Genomic DNA, 21,241 nt, shown 5'->3' on the forward strand with positions numbered 1-21,241 from the left:
ATCTTCCCCCCAAAGGAGAAACTTTCCAAGCATTGACATCAAGGGCACATCCAACTCTGCTTGATTACCCACAAAGTAGGCAAGAAAATAAAGAAGCTTTGTCTCAAGATGGGCGTGCTTTAAAATATCACCTTAACAATTTATGCCGGCTTTTCACTTCCAGGAAAATTTTGAACAAGATAAGATAAACTTATTTCTTACTACAAAAGCCCACAAATGCATGATAAAATGTTACAATCATCCCTGTAAAGGCTAAATTTTTCAGAAAGCTGGGAAAATCTCTGGGACAAGACATGAAGAAAAATGAGCACCAGAGCTAAAGGCAAATGAGCTGTTGCTGAAGCCACACTAAAAGAATTTTTCTATTGAGTAATCTACAAATTCTTGGATTAGCATCTGGATGGAAATAGGAGACCAGATTCTGGACCCATTCAATGTGGAGAGTGGGAACTTAGACCCTCTCTAAAACTTAGGACTTGGAAGGTGCTTAATGAAAAAATATGAGAAAATGGAGGGAAGGGGAAGAAAATCTGCTGCCGGTGCAGGAATCTGTAAAGAAACTTGAAACTTGCCCATTTTGGCCTGGGATCTAGGTAGAAAGAATGCCTACTCAGAGATTTTTACCTGAACATCTACCTTCTTTATGGTCTGGAATTTAAGTTTAGGCTATGTCTGGGAGTCTAGAAATCTTCAAACTTAAAAAAAAATACAAAATTATTTTCAGACTGGTGACACTGCTGTAGTAGCATCTGTAATACACACATTCCAGTCATTTCAACCATGCAACACTGGACTCCTACAGATAAAGTCCAGCTGAATATAACCTCACAATTCAACATTATAAACATATAAGAAAATAATCCATTATGAGAAGAGTCAGCAGGCATAACAGACATTAGTATCAAACTCATATGGATTTCAGACTTAGAACTAAGGAATTTTAATTTCAATATGCTTAAAATTTATTGAAATGTAAAAGAAGGACTTATAAACATCCAATAAGAAAGTATTAAAAACGAAAAGAAAACAATCATTAAAAAGATCCAATAGAACCACTAGAAAAGAAAAATATAGTCAGTAAAACTAGAAATTTGATGGGAGAGTTAATGAGCATATTACACACTGCTGAATAACAGCAGAAAAATGGAAAATAGATCTGGTGAAAGTGCCTTCTGCCACATAAGGTAACATTTACAGAGATTGGGGATGTGGATCCTTTTAGGGGCCATTACTCAGCCTACCACAAGAGGTAGTAGCTAAGACTGTTTCAGACTTAGTAAAACATATGATGAACAAGTCCTGAGTATAGTTAAATAAATACATTTATAAGTGAATAAATAAATTGACATGTAGCTATAGGTACATCATAGTAAAACTGCAACACGTTAAATAAAAAGCAAAAATAATAGGAGATGTTAGAATAATAACTTTCATGGTACAAGAGAGAAGTAACTGTCAATACAAATTTTACACAGATAAGTTTTCACGTAAGAATTGGTGTAGCATAAAATATTTCTGAACAAAGATTGTTAAGTTTAATCTCACTCATAGATCCTCACAGAAAGAGATCCAAAATGAAAAAAAAATCAGGAAGAAGAAACTAACAAAGGAAAGGGTGAGATGCAAGAAACAGAATGAAAAAACTCTAGAAGGAAAGAAGTGAGACACACACTCAGAAAATAATAGCAGGTCAATAAACTGGGAAATCATAAGCACATGTAAATAATTCCTGATAGTGTAAAACTAGTAAGTTAAGCACAGCTATTTATTGTGGAAATAAAAGTTCAAGCAACAATACATGTCAAACTGAAGGGTTTCAAGTTAATGCCTTAAGACCTTTGTACTGACTGAGAATAGATAAGGATTATAATACAATTTAGAATAATTGCTCATCAAGATATAATAAAATTTGAAGGATAGCCACAAAATGAATAGAAATAAAATGAGCAGTAAGTCAGTAGAGGATGGAGGGAGAAGTAAAAGCATAAATCTATAGAGCTAGAATTCAAGAAAGAAAAAAACAATCTCTGTCCCCTAAAAAAGATATGATATATAGGAAGCAAAACATAGTATAATAGAAATATGTCTAACCAGGCCAGTAAACAAATAAACGTGAATAAACTACATTTAACAGTTAAAAATGAGAGATTTTTGAGATTGGTTTAAAAATGTTTTCTTGTTACTTGCAAAAGGCATGCATAAAACATATAAGTATAAACAGTTGAAGTAAAAAGATAGCAAAAATACAACAGGCAAATTCTAATGAAAAAACACTATGGCAGCTCTACTAATATCAAATAGAGTTGAAACCATTTTTTGGGATAAAAATGTCAAAAGATGAGAAAAAAACACAAAATTATTTGACAAGCAAATAGAGAAATTCTGAACATTTTAGTGCATAATAAGATAGCCTTGAAATATATCAAGAAACAAACTGATATAATTATAAGGAGGAATTGATGATTAGTCTACAATCTTAATGGCTGAGTTTAACAAAACTTTCCCAATAATTGGTTGATTACACAGAAAATATGTAACTATATGGAATATCTGACTAGTCTAGTTATCAAGTATATTTTAACAGATTTGTATGCAATCCTGGGCATTATTCTCAAGCACAAACATAACATCATGAAAATTGATGGAATACACTTTAAAGCAAACCAAACTGATAGCAAAAACAATATAATATAGCCTATGTTTTCTAACTAAAACACAATTGAATCACTACATCATCATGAACTCAATAATAAAAAGATAACCAAAACCATTGCATCATCATTTAAATCAGTAAAAATTATCACTGAAGCAATTTCAAGAAAATTCAAACACAAATGTTTAAGTAATCCATGAGTCCAAAAATAATAATAATACATTTTCACCCTTTTTAAAATTGATTGAAAATAAAAAGATTACCTATCAATACTTGTGGGATACCATTGAAGTAATTAAGAGAGTGATTTTTGTCTTTTAATGTTTGTTAGAAAAGAAAAAGAGTGACTTAAAATCAATTAGCATACCAATTTAAAAAATAGAAAAGGAAGCTAAATCACAGAAGTATAATAAAGGAAATAATACAAGCTGGGCACAGTGGCATGTGCTTGTAGTCCCAGCTGCACAGGAGGCTGAGGAAGGAGGACCACTTGAGCCCAGGAGTTCAAGCAATTAACTTAAATTGGTGTGCCAAGGAAGATAAGAATGGTTTAATACTAGACAATTTCTCACAATGAAAGATTTAAAAAGAAACAGCGAAATCAAGATACGGAAAATACAACATATACTAATGATAAAAGTATAACAATTATCAAAGTAGAAATAGAAGTATAATGTATAACTTAACTAAGTGGTTTTAACTAAAACTATACCAAATATACATAATGGTGAAATATTGAAATATCAGTAGCTTTTTATTTTAAAGTCAGGATCAAGACAGGAGTCTTATTACCATCACTTCGAAACCTGGAGGATTAGAGTGTCTGAAAGGGCCTAACAGAAAGAAATAGGAAAAAGAAATAAAATATACATGGGTGGAAAAAGAAGAAATCAAAATTTTATTTTTAAAAGACAATATGATTATCTGCATAGAAAACCCAAAATAATTTACAGACGAATTATTACAATCAGTAAGATCATTAAGCAGGTATTCTGAACACAAATTCAATATTAACAAATGGATTAGAAAATGCTAAAATTTAGAATTAGAAATGCTAAAAATTGTCATTTAAAAAGGGTCCAAAAACCGAAATGAACATAGTAACACATTTTACAAAAGATGTTCAACTTTTGTGTAGAAAATAATAAAAGAGTACTGAAAGACATAACGAAGGCCAAAGATATTAAGTAATTCAACGTGTTTGTGGGTGGAGAGCTTCAACATTGTTAAAACATTTAGTTTCCCCAAATCGATGTATAAGTTAAATATGAACTTAATTTTAAGAACAGATTTTTTTAATGGAGTTTGATGAGCTCATTCTAAAATTACATGGAAATGTCAAGGCCAATATTAGCCAGACATCTTTGAGGAAGTACAAGGTGGGAGAATTTGCAGTATCAAGCTCCATAGAAGTCATAATGATCAAACATTGTGATATGCGATATTGGTATAGAAAAATATTTTTGGAAAAGAATAGATTACCTAAAAACAGACCACTGCAACTTACTATAATAATAACATAGTAATAGCAAGTTATTATATTATATATTCCAGAAATGATATTGCATAACAGAAGGGAATTAACAATTCAACAAATAAGAAGATTATGCTTTAATTATATCCCCACCTCACTTGATTTATAAAAAAGTAATTCCAAGTGGATTTAAGATTTAAATGTGAAAAGTGTAATCTTAAAAAGAAAAAAATACAGGAAAAGAACTTTATTAACTTTAAATAAAACACAAAAGCATAAGCCTTTAAGGGAGATAAATGATACATTCACCACATCTCAACTAAAAAATGTCCATGTATTATATGATACTGAAAACATAGTGAAAAAAGGGATATTTAGTTTGAACTATTTACCTGAGAACTTCTAAATCTTAATTTCTTGCCTTCACTTTTTTCACTATGAAATCAACAACATACATAGCTAGTACATTGTATAACTTCATTTAAATTCTATTTGAAATTATTCGTTGAGCATGCTCTATGCCCAAGGCTCTGAGACACATAGATGGCAGTGCACCAACAAACCTTATTTGTACTGCCCTCACCCAGCCCATGGCCTTTGGTGGTTACAGTTAACATCATCAAGGATATGCACTTTAGTTTTAAAGCTTTAAATTCTTTTCTAAAGATTTGAGCAAGGAAGTTTGATTTCAGATCCCTGCTTTTTTTGGAGTTCAATTTGTGACTTGAGAATGTGATGAGACGCTGCCTAGCTTTTATTTGATAGAAGTGTTATTTTGAATGCCTGGTAATGCCACATGCTCACCAAACTCAGAACAGCTCTACCAAAAGATTCAAAACACCTCCACTGTAATTTGCTATAATTCTATCCCTCCCCCCACCCCCACCCCTTTTTCTTGGCCTAGCTCATTCTCTTCCTTGGTAATATTCTTAATCTAGAGTTTATTTCATTGGATGAATTCCCAGCTTGAGTCATATTTGTTATGCTGAGAGAGGCTGATTATTTCCATCCATGTTCATTATACATGTATGTTTTGCTTTAATAGCCTAGGGAGCATGCACAGGGACAAATGTAAACATGTTTATGTATATGTTTATATGACTTTTTTCACTTACCATGCATATACATAAGCAGCCTTGGAAGGAAAGCAATAGATCCTGTTTCTGCATTCTTCACACCATAAACTTTTCATTATAATCTCGTTTCCCCCTACAAAACTGTCCTAATTTGTCTTTTCTTTATCTCAAAATTCCTACGCTGTCAAGGCAAGTTACTCTTAAAAGGACTCTGAGAATTGCAGTGAAGAAAAAGATGTATTAAAGTATCATTATTCAAACATAAATATTTAATAATTATGTTAACAAGGTTTCTCTAAGGTGGGGTGTTTATTGTTTCCTTTTTTTTTTAAACAGCACAATTACATTTCCACAGCTAGAGGTCAAGTATAACATACAGCATTTGCTATCTGAAGACAATATATGAGAAAGAATACTACATATTCTTTGTAGTATTTCTTATGTAATACTACTAAATTACATAAGAAAGTTGTGTGAATTATACACAACTTTCTTATGTAATTTGAAACTCTTTTAATTTTTCACAGTTTCAAAGTGAAGTTCAATCGTGAATGATGGCAAAGGCTTTTTGTTTAATTCGTGACATCTAATCTTTACTTTAGGCTTCGTCAGTCACATCTCACTATGTCTCATTGCATGTGCCCTGACACAATACATCATGGTCAAGGTGATCCAATATTGTGTGACATTTTTTTTAAAAAGGATATTAAGTAGTGGCAGAAGATAGGCCTGAAACACATCAATGTGGGCCCAAGAGGCATTGTTCTTCACGAACAGTTTGCTCTCTCAGAGTCTGGCTGGAAGAATTATTATTGTCCTTTATATATAAACATCTTTATCCAAATAGTTTCCTCTTATGTCTAATATATGCATTCCTGTCATATGAAAGCTACTTGCTTAAGCTGCTTTTCTGTCTATTTGTAGTCTGTTCAGACACACAGTCCTCAGCAGGAGTCCAGCTCCATGATTCATTGCCTCAGATTTCCTATGGAGCTTACATGATGCTCGCTCAGCCCCATACGGTTTTGTATCCATTATAACCAGGGACAAGTAAGCAGGGCTCAGGAGTGTGAGCATCTATCTAAGAATAGCTCCCTGACGCCTTGCTTTACTCACAATAAATGAACAATGAACTCTTTACATGCTAACCCTGTATGGGGAGGAGAAATTATGGGAGCTTGCTTGAGTTAAATAAGGGAAGGAACATTTAGAGCGAAACTCCATAAACGAGCAGGTCAATAACTAGTTTACAGAGATCAGGGCACCTGGCTAATGGGAGAATAAAGAATAATGCCTGTCACAGAAAAAGAAAGATGCTGTCCTGGTTTAGTGTTAGATAATTACATTCATTATACTGAGAATAGCTCTGCAAGTGGTCAGTTGCACTAGTTAATTCATTAGCAAAACTAATCGGCAAACCACAAACAACAATTGGGGGTAAATTTAACCAATTCCAATAGAAGGTTTGGCAAAACAGGATTTTCATTATACTAGAAAGGGAAAATTACACTGGAAAGCTGCATATGTAATTGTGTACATTTCTTACTTTGTCTTGAGTTTCAATATGAAAGAAGGAAATCATAGCTGAGGCAGAGAGAGGGCATGTGTACAAATTGATGGCCCCATTGAATTATTCTGGAAGACCTAAAACATGCTAGCTTCACTGTTAATTCTAACAACGAAGAGAAAGCAGACTTTAATACTAAGGCCTTTTTCACTATCTTTCTTTCTTTAATATGTGGTTGTAAAATTCTATAATTAAATATAATAATGCATGTTCCATATATTAGATAATAACTATAGTATAATTCCTGAGTATGATTGTATAACTTAGACCTGTGTAACCATGGGAACCTTGGATTAGTTTTACTTGTTGACCAAATCACATGAAAATTGACTGGTTCAACTGTGTTTTATGCAACACTCTTGTGTAATTAGAATGATTTTCATTATTTTATGTAATTAATTTATTAAATTTATGTATTCAATATGCATCATAACTTTAGACAAAATCCTACAAAAGAAACAGTAAAACAGTAACTTGCTTCAGTTGGGAGACAAGGAGCAGTTTAACGAACAGGGACATTAAGACTCTCTAAAGTGTGTATCAGTCCATTTTTATACTGCTATGAGAAATACTCGAGACTGGGTAATTTATAAAGAAAAAGAGGTTTAATGAACTCATAGTTACACATGGATGGGGAGGCCTCAAAATCACAGAGGAAGGCAAAGGAGGAGCAAAGGCACCTCTTACATGGTGGCAGGCAAGAGATCACATGCAGGGGAACTGCCCTTTATCAAACCATCACATCTCATGAGACTTATTCACAATCATGAGAATAGTATGAGAAAATCCTGCCCCCCATGATTCAATTACCTTAATCCCATGACACATGGGGATTAAGGGAGCTAAAATTCAAGATAAGATTTGGGTGAGGACACTGGCAAACCATATCAAGTGGATATCTATTTTTTGTATTTCTGGAAAGAAGACTTTTTTTTTTTTTCTTTCAGAGAGGAAGAGAGAATTCAACTTGAAATGCTAGGAAAGGAAGATTGAGGGATAAAATCTAAAGAGTCTACTGAGCCTGGTAGCTTTATTCTGTGTCACCACAGAGCAACACTATTCATCTAGAATTCCAAAAAGCCAATTCAAGTAATCTTTTAAATTCAGAGGAATATCACAGATTTAATCCATTATAGATACTGTATTACCCAACAATTCTTAGCCCAATAAATAACAAATATATGTCAAGGTTATTGTAGAGTAAAAAAATTCCTAGATAGAATTAGATATATTTAGAACCATTTTAGGTTCACAGAAATATTGAGTGGAAGGTACAGAGATTTCCCATACATACACCTGCTTCCACCACACAACGCAGCTTCCCCCACTATCAACATCCTCACCAGCATGGCACATTTGTTAAGACTGATGAAGCTACACTGATGCATCATAATCGCCGAAAGTCCATATTTTGCGTTAGTGTTCACTATTGGTGTTGTACATTCTATGCATTTGAACAAACATAATGGCATGTATCCACCATTATGGCACCTATAATTTTTAGCATAGTGAAACTAAGAAATGTAAACTACTGAAATAGCAATAGTTTCATTACCCTAAAAATCCTTGTTCTCTGCTTGTTCATTTCTCCATTTAGCCTCATCTCAGTAACCGCTGATCTTTTCATTATCTGTGTAGTTCCGACTTTTCTAGAATATCATATGGTATGAAACATACAGAGTGTGGCCTTTTCAGATTGACTTCTTGCACTTAGTAATATGCCTTTAAGTTTCTGCCTTGTCTTTTCCTGGCTTATTAGCTCATTTCTTTTTAGTGCTGATCAGAACTCCATTGTCTGGATGTACCAAATTTTATTTATGCATTTGCCTATTGAAAGACATCTTGGTTGCTTCTAAGTTTGGGCAATTATGACTAAAGTTGCTATAGGGCCAGGCATGGTGGCTCATGCCTGTAATCCCAACACTTTGGGAGGCAGAGGTGGGTGGACTGCTTGAGGCCAGGAGTTTGAGACAAGCCTGGCCAACATGGTGAACACTGTCTCTACTGAAAATACAAAATAGCCGGGCCTGGTGGGAGAGGCCTGTAATCCTAGCTACTTGGGAACCTGAGTCACAAGAATCACTTGAACCTGGGAGGTGGAAGTTGAGATGAACTGAGATTATTCCACTGCACTCCAGCGTGGGCAACAGAGTGAGACCCTGTCACCCCCGTGCCACAAAAAAAAAAAAAAAGCTGCTATAAACACCTGTGTGAATGTTTTTGTGTAGAGCTGTTTTCAAATCCTTTGGGAAAATATCAAGGAGTTGGATTGCTGGATGGTATGGTGAGTGTATGTTTAGTTTTGTAAGAAACTGCCCAACTGTCTGTCTTTCAAAGTGGCTGTACCATTTTGCATTCCCACCAGCAAAGAATGAGCATTCCTGTCATTTCACATCCTCACCAGCATTTAGTGTTGTCAGTGTTCTGGACTTTGCCATTCTAGAAGGTGTGTGGTGGTATCTTACTGATGTTTTAATTTTCATTTTCCTGATGACATATGACATTACATGGAGCATCTTTTTCATATGCTTATTTGACATCCGTATATCTGCTTTCCTATGCTTATTTGACATTGGTGATGTTTCTGTCATTGTGCCATTTTTTCTTATCACTCTCATCTCAATTGTTCATTTACTCACCTGTTTGTTTTATCAGACTGTAAAGTCCTCATGGGCAGGGAATATATCATTAGCACTTATTATACTTCCTGATGTATCAGGGCAAATTCAACGGAAAGAAGAAGAGGAAAAATAATAAGAGAGAAAGTAAGAAGGCAAAGTGGCCTATCAAATAATATTGTTAGGGAGTAAGTTTATGGAAGGGCATTTGTAGCCACTGTTATTAATATGAAGCCTTCAGGTCAAAGTGACAATATGTATATATTTTGTCTTTCCATACAACAATCTCAAAACCAATTTTGTGCAAATAAGTTGTGTAGATGAGTTTGTTATCTGTGCTTTGGGTTGAATACATGTATTTGCTCTTCTTCTCAATAACTAACTTAAATCTTAAAGTCCCTAGAGAATCTATCTGAACTACTTGGTGAGAAATTGTGCTGTGTATTCTCTACTGATATTCAAAATTAAAGTAATTTTGAGTAAAAACCCTGAACATTCATACAGGTTTATAGGAGTTTCCTTTGTCACTGTAAAAGTTTTTTTTTTTTTTTTTTTTTTTCAATTAAGTTTTGCAGTATGTTGGGTTTGGGGTTTCTTAAGCCTCATAGAATGGTTACATGTATAACCAGTTCTTACTTTGAATATTGCATTGAGAATTCTGCTCAGTATCTAAAACAGGTGATATTATGGTTATTGCATCTTCAAAAAGTTATTACCTTTGAATGGAATGCCTTGTAATAACAAGAGAGGAAGAGCGAGGGAGAGCACATGGGAATGCATAGCTATAAGAACTCAAATTCACTTCTAATTGGGATCTTTTTTAGAACAATTATTCTTATCTAGTTACCCCCACACTATAGATTAGATCCCATTATCACTTCCTTTTGCACTGCATTTGGTCTTTTTGGAGAACATAAATACACTATGAAGATTTTTCTCTGCTTTCTGGTAACTTTTTTCATATGTGTTATAAGGAAGGAAAAGGAGGAGAATACTAGTGCGAAACCTGTATAATTGTTTCAAATATTCATTGTCTGTCTCTGTGAGAGGATTATGCATCACCACCCTTTTGACATATTGCTTGGGTAAATTAATTGCCTTAACCAAGGGAATGTGAGTGGAAGTGACCTGTGCTTCCAGCTGAAGCTGTCTTGAGTTCCATCATCTTTTTCTCTCTGTGTAACTAGGCCAATGTTTCCAAGATTCTGGCGCTTTTGAGAACTGGATATCAGAATGAGAAGGCCATGGAGCAGGGACGCCTCCAATCCTTGAAAGGCATGTGATATGAGTAGGGAAAACGTTTGTTATTATAAGCCACTGAGTTTTCTTTCCCTTCATTTAATGATTATTTTTTCCAGTGCCTACTGTGACTCTGGGACTATATCAGTTAGCAAAGTAGACAAAAATCTTGCCCTTGTGGAACTTGTGTTCTATCAGAGTGACACAGATAATAACATAACTAAATAATATAGTGTGTTAGATAGAAATAATATGATGAGAAAAAAATTAATCGGAAAAGAACAGTGTGTATGGCGTTATGAGGATTTCATTTTTAAAAGGGATGGTCAGAGTAGGTATCATGAAAGGTAAAGCTCTTATTTTAAAAATTATTTGTTTTTTGTTTTTGTTTTTTTTTGTCTTTTTTTGTCATAAATTTTGTTGTAAAAATTTCTCATAAAAAATTCTATAGGTAAATAAAAATTTATATAATGCTTTTGGAAAATGATTAACAACAAATAACTTTCCAAATATTCCTAGTACATATATTTCTATAAATATATCTTAAGGAGATAATAAAAAATGTAATCATGAACCACTAATATTTTAATTTGTCCCAGGCTGGAGTGCAGTGGTGCGATCATGGCTCACTGCAGCCTCAACCTCCCAGACTCAAGCGATCCTCCCACCTCTGCCTCTCAAGTAGCTGGGACTGCAGGCATGCACCACCTCACCTGGCTTTTTGTATTTGTGTTAGAGATGGGATTTTGCCATCTTGCTTAGGCTGGTCTCCAACTATTGGGCTCAAGCAATCCACCTGCCTCCCAAAGTGCTGAGATTATAGGCGTGAACCACCCTGCCTGGCTTAAAATTGTGTTTACTTCACTTTCTAACTTAGCAAAAGCTGACTGGTATATTGTAAATCATAAAATATTCCTACAAAACTTCAGTTATATACTTTTGGGAAAGGGAATTTTCATGCTTAAATGTTGACTGTGAACTTCATAAAGTCATTCATTCTTTACGAATACACCCTAAAGTGATAGGACTGGTTAAAAGAAAGTTGTCTGAGAATGAGCCACGTGGGATATTATGATGGAAATGAATGGGACAACCAAATGTATGGAGGAAGCTAACAGGGAGAAGAGATCTCACACTACCTTGTACCTTCTCCTTTCAAATTTCTCTCAAAGGACGAATGAAGTGAATAAAGATAGACAAATGTCATCTAAGATCACATACTTTAGGTTATGTTCTGAAGAAATAGTAGAAAGCAGGAGGCACCTTCTTCCAAACTGGTTAACACTTTTGCAAACCATGACTCAGTCTGAGAGGGGCTCCTCTGAAGATACTCAGCTTGTGTTGAGCCGTATGTCTGAAAGATCCACATGCAAGCCAAAGAAGAGGTGACTGCTGAATACAATTGACTGGAGATGCTGGAAGTTTTAATGAGTGTCATTATTAGAACATAATTGTATATTTTAAAAATATATTTTCCATATAATATTTAAAAGTGCTTAAGAAAAACACACACTGGTAACAAATATAACAAAGGATTAATACTTAATCTATAAAAATTTATTCAATGTAATTAAAATATCCCAACAGGTACATGAAAGAAATGTAATTACCTTAAAATATTGAAGAAAAAATCAAATAGTAATCAAAGAAATATTTAATTAAACAAGATAGTGTTTTTGTCTCTCATATTAATAAGTAACAAGGTCCATGTTCATTTCTAGCAAGAGTGTGAAAAAAAATTCTATAGGTAAGTGAAAATGTATATAATGCTTTTGGAAAATGATTGATAACAAATAAAGCTTTCCAAATATTACTAATAAGTTTATTTCTATAAATATGTCTTAAGCAGAGAATAAGAAAGGTAATCATGAACCACTAATATTTTAATTTGTCCATAGTAATAAAACAATGGAAACAAACTATATGCTCCAGCAGAATGGTTAATCAATGCTTGTAGAGAAATTTTTATGACAATTTACCATAAGAATCTCCATAATCATCTCCTATGTTGTTAAACAACAATACAAAATTATGCAGAGACTACTAGATAGCCATTAAAATCCTCTCTCTTCTCCTTCCAAAGTAACAGAATTGAAGCTGACCGCACGGTGACCTAGCCACACTTTCATTGGCCTCCTTTCGTTTCTAAGTTCCCTCCAATATAGTGTGCTGCGAGGAAGCCACTGGTGGCTTAAGATCTTCCTGGTAGCTGTCACCTGTATGTAATGGTGACCTAGCTTAATCAGCCAACAGTGCCATAGGAGATGGTGCAGCAGATACCTGGAAGGAATTCTAATTCTTTCTAAATGTGCACAGGGATTGAGCTACTCACTACCAGGCATCTTAGACTATTGAAAGAAAAACACATGATTTTAGCAATTTTGGAGGAGGGAGGCTTGAGTTGGGGTGCTTAGCTCTAACTAATACATATAGAAATATTAGATTACTCATTTGTTTGGTTGTTTGTTATTTGTGTCCTCACTAGAAGCAAAGCTTAATGAGAGCAGAAACTTGAATATGTTCATTATTGCATCTCGATGTGCAGAATAGTGCCTTGAATACAGACAGTATTCTACAAATGAATAAAATAATAATATCTATGTGTATAATGTGGCAAATAAATGTTTCAAGATAGAAACATCTTGCAAGGATATAATGATTATCTAGAGAATTAAGATTAATTGATAAAACTTTTCTTAACACTTACTGAGGAATAACACTGTCTAGTACATACTTCTAATTTATTTCATGTTTATGATGTTTATTGTAGTTTCATGGATCTTTATTTAAAAACAATTTAATTTCCTTGAATATAGACAACTATGGCTCTCCTAAATCTCTATTACATACTTGTGGGAAAAAAAAATATGACATTGGCCACCGTGGTTCACACCTGTAATGCTAGCCCTTTGGGAGGCCAAGGTGGGCAAATCACTTGAGGTCAGGAGTTTGAGAGCAGCCTAGCCAACATGGTGAAACCCTGTGTTTATTAAAAAATACAAAAAAATTAGCTAGGCATAGTGGTGGGTGCCTGTAATCCCAGTTACTCGGGAGGCTGAGGCAGCAGAATCACTTGAACCCAGGAGGTGGAGGCTGCAGTGAGCTGACATTGTGCCACTGCACTCCAGCCTGGGTGACAAAGTAAGACTCTGCCAAAAAAAAAAAAAAAAATCTGACCATTGACATTTTTCTTCAACTTCCATGTAGTTAAACAAACAAACACATGAACAAAAACTAACTCTCAAAGAGCAGATGACACAAACCATTCTGAGGATAGAATAGTTTGTTTTCAATGTCTTATCTTCTAAATGCAATTACGCCACTTAAGAGTAAGAACAAAATAAATAAATAAGCAAATACCCTAAGTATCACAGTACCAAATTAGTCCTTTAGGCATTGCCCCATTAAAATGCACACTCTGGACTAAGTCCATCATTTATCATCTTGTAGCCCTAAGGTCTAATCTGGTACTTCCCCAGGCCCCTAGTCCTAGGTCTGGGTGTCACTGGAGGCTTGTGGGGCAATGGGCCACGGTGAAACAACACAGGATCTGGAATCAGGTAAATGTGTGTTACTTCACTTTCAGCTTCTTGAATGTGGCAAGTCATGTCTCTTATTCTCAGCTTGCTTAGCTGTAGGATGAAAATGATACAGTAAATACCAAAAATCCTTAAACTTAACATTCATGACCTCTCATAGGAGGGAGAAATCTCTCAAAGGTCTCAGGCATGTCTTAACTTGTAGAAACCTTAACTGGTGAGTGAATCTAGCTAATCAGTGAGTAAACACATGCTTCCAATCTGCCCACTCCTAGGGCTCTTCACATCTTCACCTTCCCTCCTTACAAAATTGCACCTATTGGGACTGAAGCATCAGAAAGCAATGCTTCAAGGCAGAAACCTAGGAATCATACTAGACACCTCTCTTATTCTTCTCCAAAGCAAATCAACTAAATGGCTTAAATATTCTATCTTCTTACATCTTATCTCTCTCCACTCCATTTCCACTGCTTTCGATAACTAACACCTTTATTGCACTCACTGTAGGCTAGCCACTCTTAAATATCTCAATTCATTTAATATTCATAACCTTAGGAAGCAGTTACTATAATACATCAACCCCACTTTCAAGTGACACAACTGACACACAGAGGAGTTAAGTAACTTGCCCAAGGTCCCGTAGTTAGAGAATGGCAAAGTGGGGAATCAGACGTGGGCAGTCTGGCTCCAGTATGTGTTCTTAGTCAATGGCCTTCACTGGAACTGCCCTGGTGCAAGCTAAGACCATTTCTTCACCTGCATTACCGCGATAGCCTTTTAATTTGTCTCTGTGTACCCACATTTGTCTCCCTACAACCCATTCTCTATCCTGCACTCAATTTTTTTTGAAAATTTATCTTCAATCTTATCACTACCTTGTCACCATCCTTATATGGCATCTAAATTTTTTCTCCATTAGCAAAAAGTGTTCATGAAGGTATCGAGACCCCAGCTCTGTGGGCTTGGGTCTGATAAATGTAGTCTTGCAGAGAGTAGATGATAATTTCAGAGAGTGTGTAGAAAACACTTCCAAGTGGGAAACAGACAAAGGAAGTTTCTGTGGTCACCAAATTCAAGGAGCAAGACTAAATGCCCAAATCCAGTTATAAGGGAATAGTGGGGATGAACATCAAATGGCACCTGGGAGGATGTGGGGGGCATTTCTAGCAAATATCTGTGACAACGTCTGTTATCCCTCACTGGACTTTTTCATCCCTAAGGTGGTGAATTGTAGAGTAAGAAGAGCCGGGTAGAGCTGGGTTTGAATTCTAACTCCAATACATAGAGCAACGTGACCTGGAGCAGCATTTGCAAAGTTCAACTTTCCCTTTAATAGATTCATAAGGTAGTCATCAGGAGAAAATTAGATAATGGATATTGCCTACCATGAAGTATGCTCAAATTGTGGCTTTAATAACTAGTTGGAGGGCAAGGGAGGGATAGCTATAGATAAAGGGCCATGAATCATGGGGACAAAAGAAGGAAAAGTTCTAACTCTAACGCATAGAGCCCATACAGTTACATTTACAACATGTGGTGGATTTGCAAATGATCTCTAGATTTAACAATTGAGCAGTGAGCATTTTGTTTCATTCTCTCTTTCTCTTTTTTTAAAAAATATTTTCGAGACAGGTTCTTTCTCTGTTACCCAGGCTTGGAGGTCAGTGACATGATCATTGCAACCTCAACCTCCTGAGCTCAAGTGATCCTTCCACCTTAGCCTCTCCAGTAGCTGGGACTACAGGTGCATGGCACTACGCCTGGCTAATTTTTAAAATTTTCTGTAGAGACAGGGTTTTGCCATGTTGCCCAGGCTGGTCTCAAACTTCTGGGCTCAAGCGATACTCCCACCTCGGCCTCCCAAAGTGCTGGGATTATAGGCATGTGTCACTGCACCCTGTTCCATTCTCTTTTCACGAGTTAAGGATTTGCAATAGTCTAGAAGCCTGGTCTAAGCTTTTATGTGGGGTACATACTGCTGGCTATTTAGATTTGGCTGCTTCACCTCTTAAATTAATATCTATAAATTAGGACTATATCCAGGGCTAGTATGAGCAGAAACTCAAAGTGCTGACTGATCTCCCCTAGTGCCCAAGTTGTGCCAATTGAGGACTAACCCTCCACGACTTACATGATTGAAATGTAGACGGAGAGACTGGGCACAGTGGCTCATGTCTGTAATCCCAGCAATTTGGAAGCCTAAGGCAGGGAGATCGCTTGAGCCCAGGAGTTCAAGGTTGCAGTGAGTCATGATCACAGCGCTGTACTCCAGCCTAGGTGACAGAGCAGGATCCCATTTCTAAAAATATGAAAGAAATAGAAAAGAAAATATTTCAATATCCATATCCACTAGAACTCAACAACAACAAAAATGATATCTAAAAACCTGTCAGAGAATGAAAATCCAAGTCTGAGAGGCAAAGAAAACAATCCAACAAAACTTGCCATGACAAAATGTATTTTGTTTCTAAGCTTCTGTGTACCAAGCAGCAAACAAATATCTGGGATTGAAGGGATGGACTGAACCATAGAGGGGCTTAAAACAAAACCTTCACAAAAGACTTGTTTCTGCCAGGAATTCATTTTGGCTTCCAAATGTTTCCAGCGATCATATAATGGAGATTTCCTTAAACAAAATTGCCTTTTGACTGCTGGAGGCACGTCAGGCCTTCTTAGCTTTGCCTGTTCAATCAGAGCTTCCATGAAGCAGGGGTCCCATCTGGATAAACTTCACCCAGAACTCAGGGCCACCCACATTTAAATGCAATTAGTACCTTTTGATAACAGTGGGGGAGTTTTGAGAGAAAAGCTCACTGATTGTCTATGGTTGGATCAGATTTCCATTTGCTTTATATTGAATAGTTCCTCCTGCACCTCTACAGAAAATTCATATAGTAGGAGAAAACATTAAAAGCAAAAAATAATTGTCAGAGTGGATAATAAGGAAGACATTAGGTTCATATATTAAAGTTTCTTTCCGGGGCTAAACTTAATTATAGTTTCAAACGGAGCTCCTCTTGTACAAAAGTGTAAAGGAGGTAGTTTTGTGTGTGTTTCTGCTTTCCATTTAATGTATGCTTACAGCTCCCTGCTTCTTTTAGTGAATCTTAAACCCAGAGATGAGCACTGGGTCCCTGTTTGTGTGAATCTTGTTCTCAGCCAACTGCCAGTTAATTAAAACTAAATATGCTAATATATGCTTTGAATTTTACTGACAAAATTTGATAGTAGAGATAGACAGATAGATAGATGGATACATACATACATGTGTTTACACATATATAGGATGGCCATGAGGGAAAGATTGTCATATAATTAATTTTCTCTTCTATGGCTTTGCCCTCATAAACAAACCTACTAGATGAATTTCCAAGAATATGAAGCTTAATATAGCTGTTTGGAGAGGAATCAACGGCCTGTTTACTGCACTTATCGACAATTTGTGAAAGAAGAGACCAGAAATCAGTCTAATTACCAGAGTGCCAGTTGTGCTTGTTAACACCAGCTTTGTGACCAAATGTTATTCCACAGTTGTCACATCACACGAGGGTTTCATTACTAACATAATAGTGAACAAGATCACATGAAAAGCTATTGATTGATCTGCCACACAAAGGAAGGACACACTTGTCTCTATTATAACATGTTACATCTTTGACTATATGCAGCAGATGTAGCCTAGCCATTCTTCTTGCTAGAGAAGTGTAATTTCGATACTGTCCTGCTTCTTTAAGTGCTTGCCAATTAGGTTCCCTTTTCTATTTGCATATGTCATCAGTGGGCTGAAGAGACAAGAAATTTTCCTGCTCTAGTTCTTCCTGATCTTTAACCAAGACTCAATCGATTCTCTTGAATTGAATCCAAGAGATGCTTGGGGTATGCACTGTGTTTACTTTATCAATTGTCATCTCTGGCAATAAAAACAAATGGCTGCTTTATGTTAAGTTGGTTTCATGCATTTTGCAAGAGACTCAGCTATAATTAGGCAATCCAGAAAGGATGAAGGAGAGGAAGCCAAGGCCTCTTGCAGTCCCTCTTCCCTAAATTGTCAGATTTAGATGCAAGAAAGGTACTTATGTTCCCAAATGAACTGAAAGCCATTGTCATCACAGGTGTTCAGGGTGTGCATTTTTTTATTGTTATATGAGTCACAAAAGTGCAACAAATCATTTTACTTGGTCCATGTTTTTTCAAAGGAGCAGTTGCTTTTATTTTTAAATGAACTCTATGAATATTCTAACCTGGAAGTGGATTTATCATGGGGAGCAAGCACCTAAACAAGCACAAGGCATCATCTTATCTGATGATGAGTGATTTATCAGGCAGAACATGAATCTGCTCCTCACCGACTCCATCTTCCTGTTTATGCTTGTTGAACAGATACAATTTAATGAAGAATACAAAGTAGTTAAAATCTGTCTACCATTAATAGTTTAATTAAACTGACACATACTTCAAAAACAGAGCGACAGAAAACATTAATTTTGGTTATAAAGGGCATGGCATTATTAAAGTGCAATTAAAAACAACATTCACTTACAGTTAACAGCTAAAACAATTTAATTATTTAACACCAAATTGTCACTTGTGACTAACTTCACCTCTTTGATGTGGGGATGTTCTGTGTCCCTGTTGATTGTTATGGTTCATTCCCTGGAATTCCAAGTGGGGTGGCATTCTCAGAGTGTTAGCATTCACATTCAGAATCCCTGCTGGCTAGCAGGAATCGCAAAGTATGAAAATTTAACCAACTGTTCTGTAGTGTTAACAGCTACCCCACAAATACATTGTGATTATTCAGCATATGTGAAAAGTTTCACCTACTCTGAAAACATTAGCCAAGGTCATGCTTTCTCTTTGGGCATTTTGAACAATAAGATGAAAGGTAGTGTAACCATTAAGCACACGGATGCTGGACCTATGCTGCCAGGTTTCCAATTGAAGAGCCTAAACTTCTACTTAGGTGATCTCAAGCAAGCTTTTTAAGCTCTATGCGCTTAAATAGACCGTATCCTGGTCTGCAGATGGAGATAATAATGGAATATGTGTAGTAAGGTTGTTTTCAAGACTGAATGACTCAACAGATTTAAAGCATTTAGAATGCTGCTCAACATATAAAAAGTGCCACAAAATGTGACCTGTGATCAATATTATTATCTTTAAGTTATGAGACTAAAAATTCAAATCTATTAAGCATAATCTTAATAGTCAAGGATAAGATAGGCAACAATGAATGCCCCATACCAGCGAGCAATCCAACCATCAAGAAATCACTAAACCATCTGAGAAAAATTTCCTACTCAGTTTCAAAACTGTCAGAAAATTACAAAAACATATCAAGTACCTTATAAGGTTGTTTGGGATACACTTCATTCGCACTTTGATTTGTCCCTGTATTAGTCCGTTTTCATGCTGTTGATAAAGATACACCCAAACTGGGCAATTTACAAAGGAAAGATGTTTAATGGAGAACTCACAGTTCCATGTGGCTGGGGAAGCCTCAAAATCATGGCAGAAGGCAAGGAAGAGCAAGCCACGTCTTACATGGATGGTGGCAGGCAAAGAGAGCTTGTGCAGAGAAACTCCTGTTTTTAAAACTATCAGATCTCATGAGACCCGTTCACTGTCCCAAGAACGGCATGGGAAAGATCTGCCCCCATGATTCAGTCGTCTCCTACAAGGTCCCTCCCACAACACGTGGGAATTATGGGAAGTACACGATGAGATTTGGTTGGGGACACAGAGACAAACCATATCAGTCCCCATGAATCAACATAGTTACGTAAGATTTAGACCTGAAATTTTGGATTTATGTCTGAAATAAAAACAGTGTCTAATACATGGAACCCAAGTCAATACAGATTTGACTCCCTTCTATTACAGGAAAGAAAACAGGCCCAGAGAAGTTACAAAAGAAGCAACCTGTTGAAGACCAAATGGAGAACTGTTAACAGAGAGTCTCTTAGCAACAAAGCTAATATGTTTTCCATGACTTATATCTACCATTATATCTATGGGTGAAAAACAGAGGTATAAATTGACCTCCAAAACTTGTCTTCATGTCAGAGTCAGAGGTCTTAGAATCCAACATTGATTGAGAGTTCTCTAGTGAGCAAGATGTGTGAGACATTTGAAGTGCTGCCACACAGGTATTATGAGAAACACTTAAGAATATTTGAAAGGTAGGCATATGGGGGCTAGGTACATACTGGTGGGACCATAGTGCATAAAATAAAAAGAAACTCCTCTATCATGACTATAAATTGGTCATGAATAATTCACTGTCTTCAACAGCAGATAGCTGAAAGTTGTTTACTGAAGAGGAATTTGGCAATTGAAAGAAATCTGGGCTGAGTGTGCTGGCTCAAGCCTGGAATCCTAGCACTTTGGGAGGTCAAGGCAGGAAGATCACTTCAGCCTGGGAGTTCAAGACCAGCCTGGGCAACAAAATGAGAACCCATCCCTACAAAAAAATTAGCTGGCTGGGTGGGATGGACTTGTCGTCCCAATTACTCGGGAGGCTGAGCTGGGAAGATCGTTTGAACCCAGGAGATCAAGGCTGCAATGCGTCGTGATCGTACCTCTGCACTCTAGCCTGGGTGACAGAATAAGACTCTGTCTCCAGAAAACCAAAACCAAAACAAACTAACAGAAAAGGAAATCTGGGGTAACTTATTAAAAGAAAAGTCATATAAAACTTACAAAATTTTTATTCCTGTCTCTGAAGTTAGTTGGTCAATGGTCCTTGTATATAATATCTGAAAACTTGGAAGGTAGAAAAAAATTCAGATAGACATCAGGGAAATACATGCGAGTTGATTATAACTTGAATATTATCCACTTGTCATAATTTGTACTAGCATCCAGGTGTAGAGGAGTGTCATTACTGCTTTTTTGAATGGACTTTAATTAATGAGCCAGCATTTATTAAGCACTACTTACGTATCTTTCAGGAACTGTCAAATTCCCGTTTCCTCACTTCCCTCTGCCCTGCAGACTTTTCCGCTGGATTCCAAGTAGCTGTATAGATCTGTTCATACTTCAGGATCAGCTTGGAGGCTGATCCTTACATACT

This window comes from Macaca fascicularis, chromosome 1, assembly GCF_037993035.2.
Source record: "Macaca fascicularis isolate 582-1 chromosome 1, T2T-MFA8v1.1".
Taxonomy (NCBI): domain Eukaryota; kingdom Metazoa; phylum Chordata; class Mammalia; order Primates; family Cercopithecidae; genus Macaca; species Macaca fascicularis.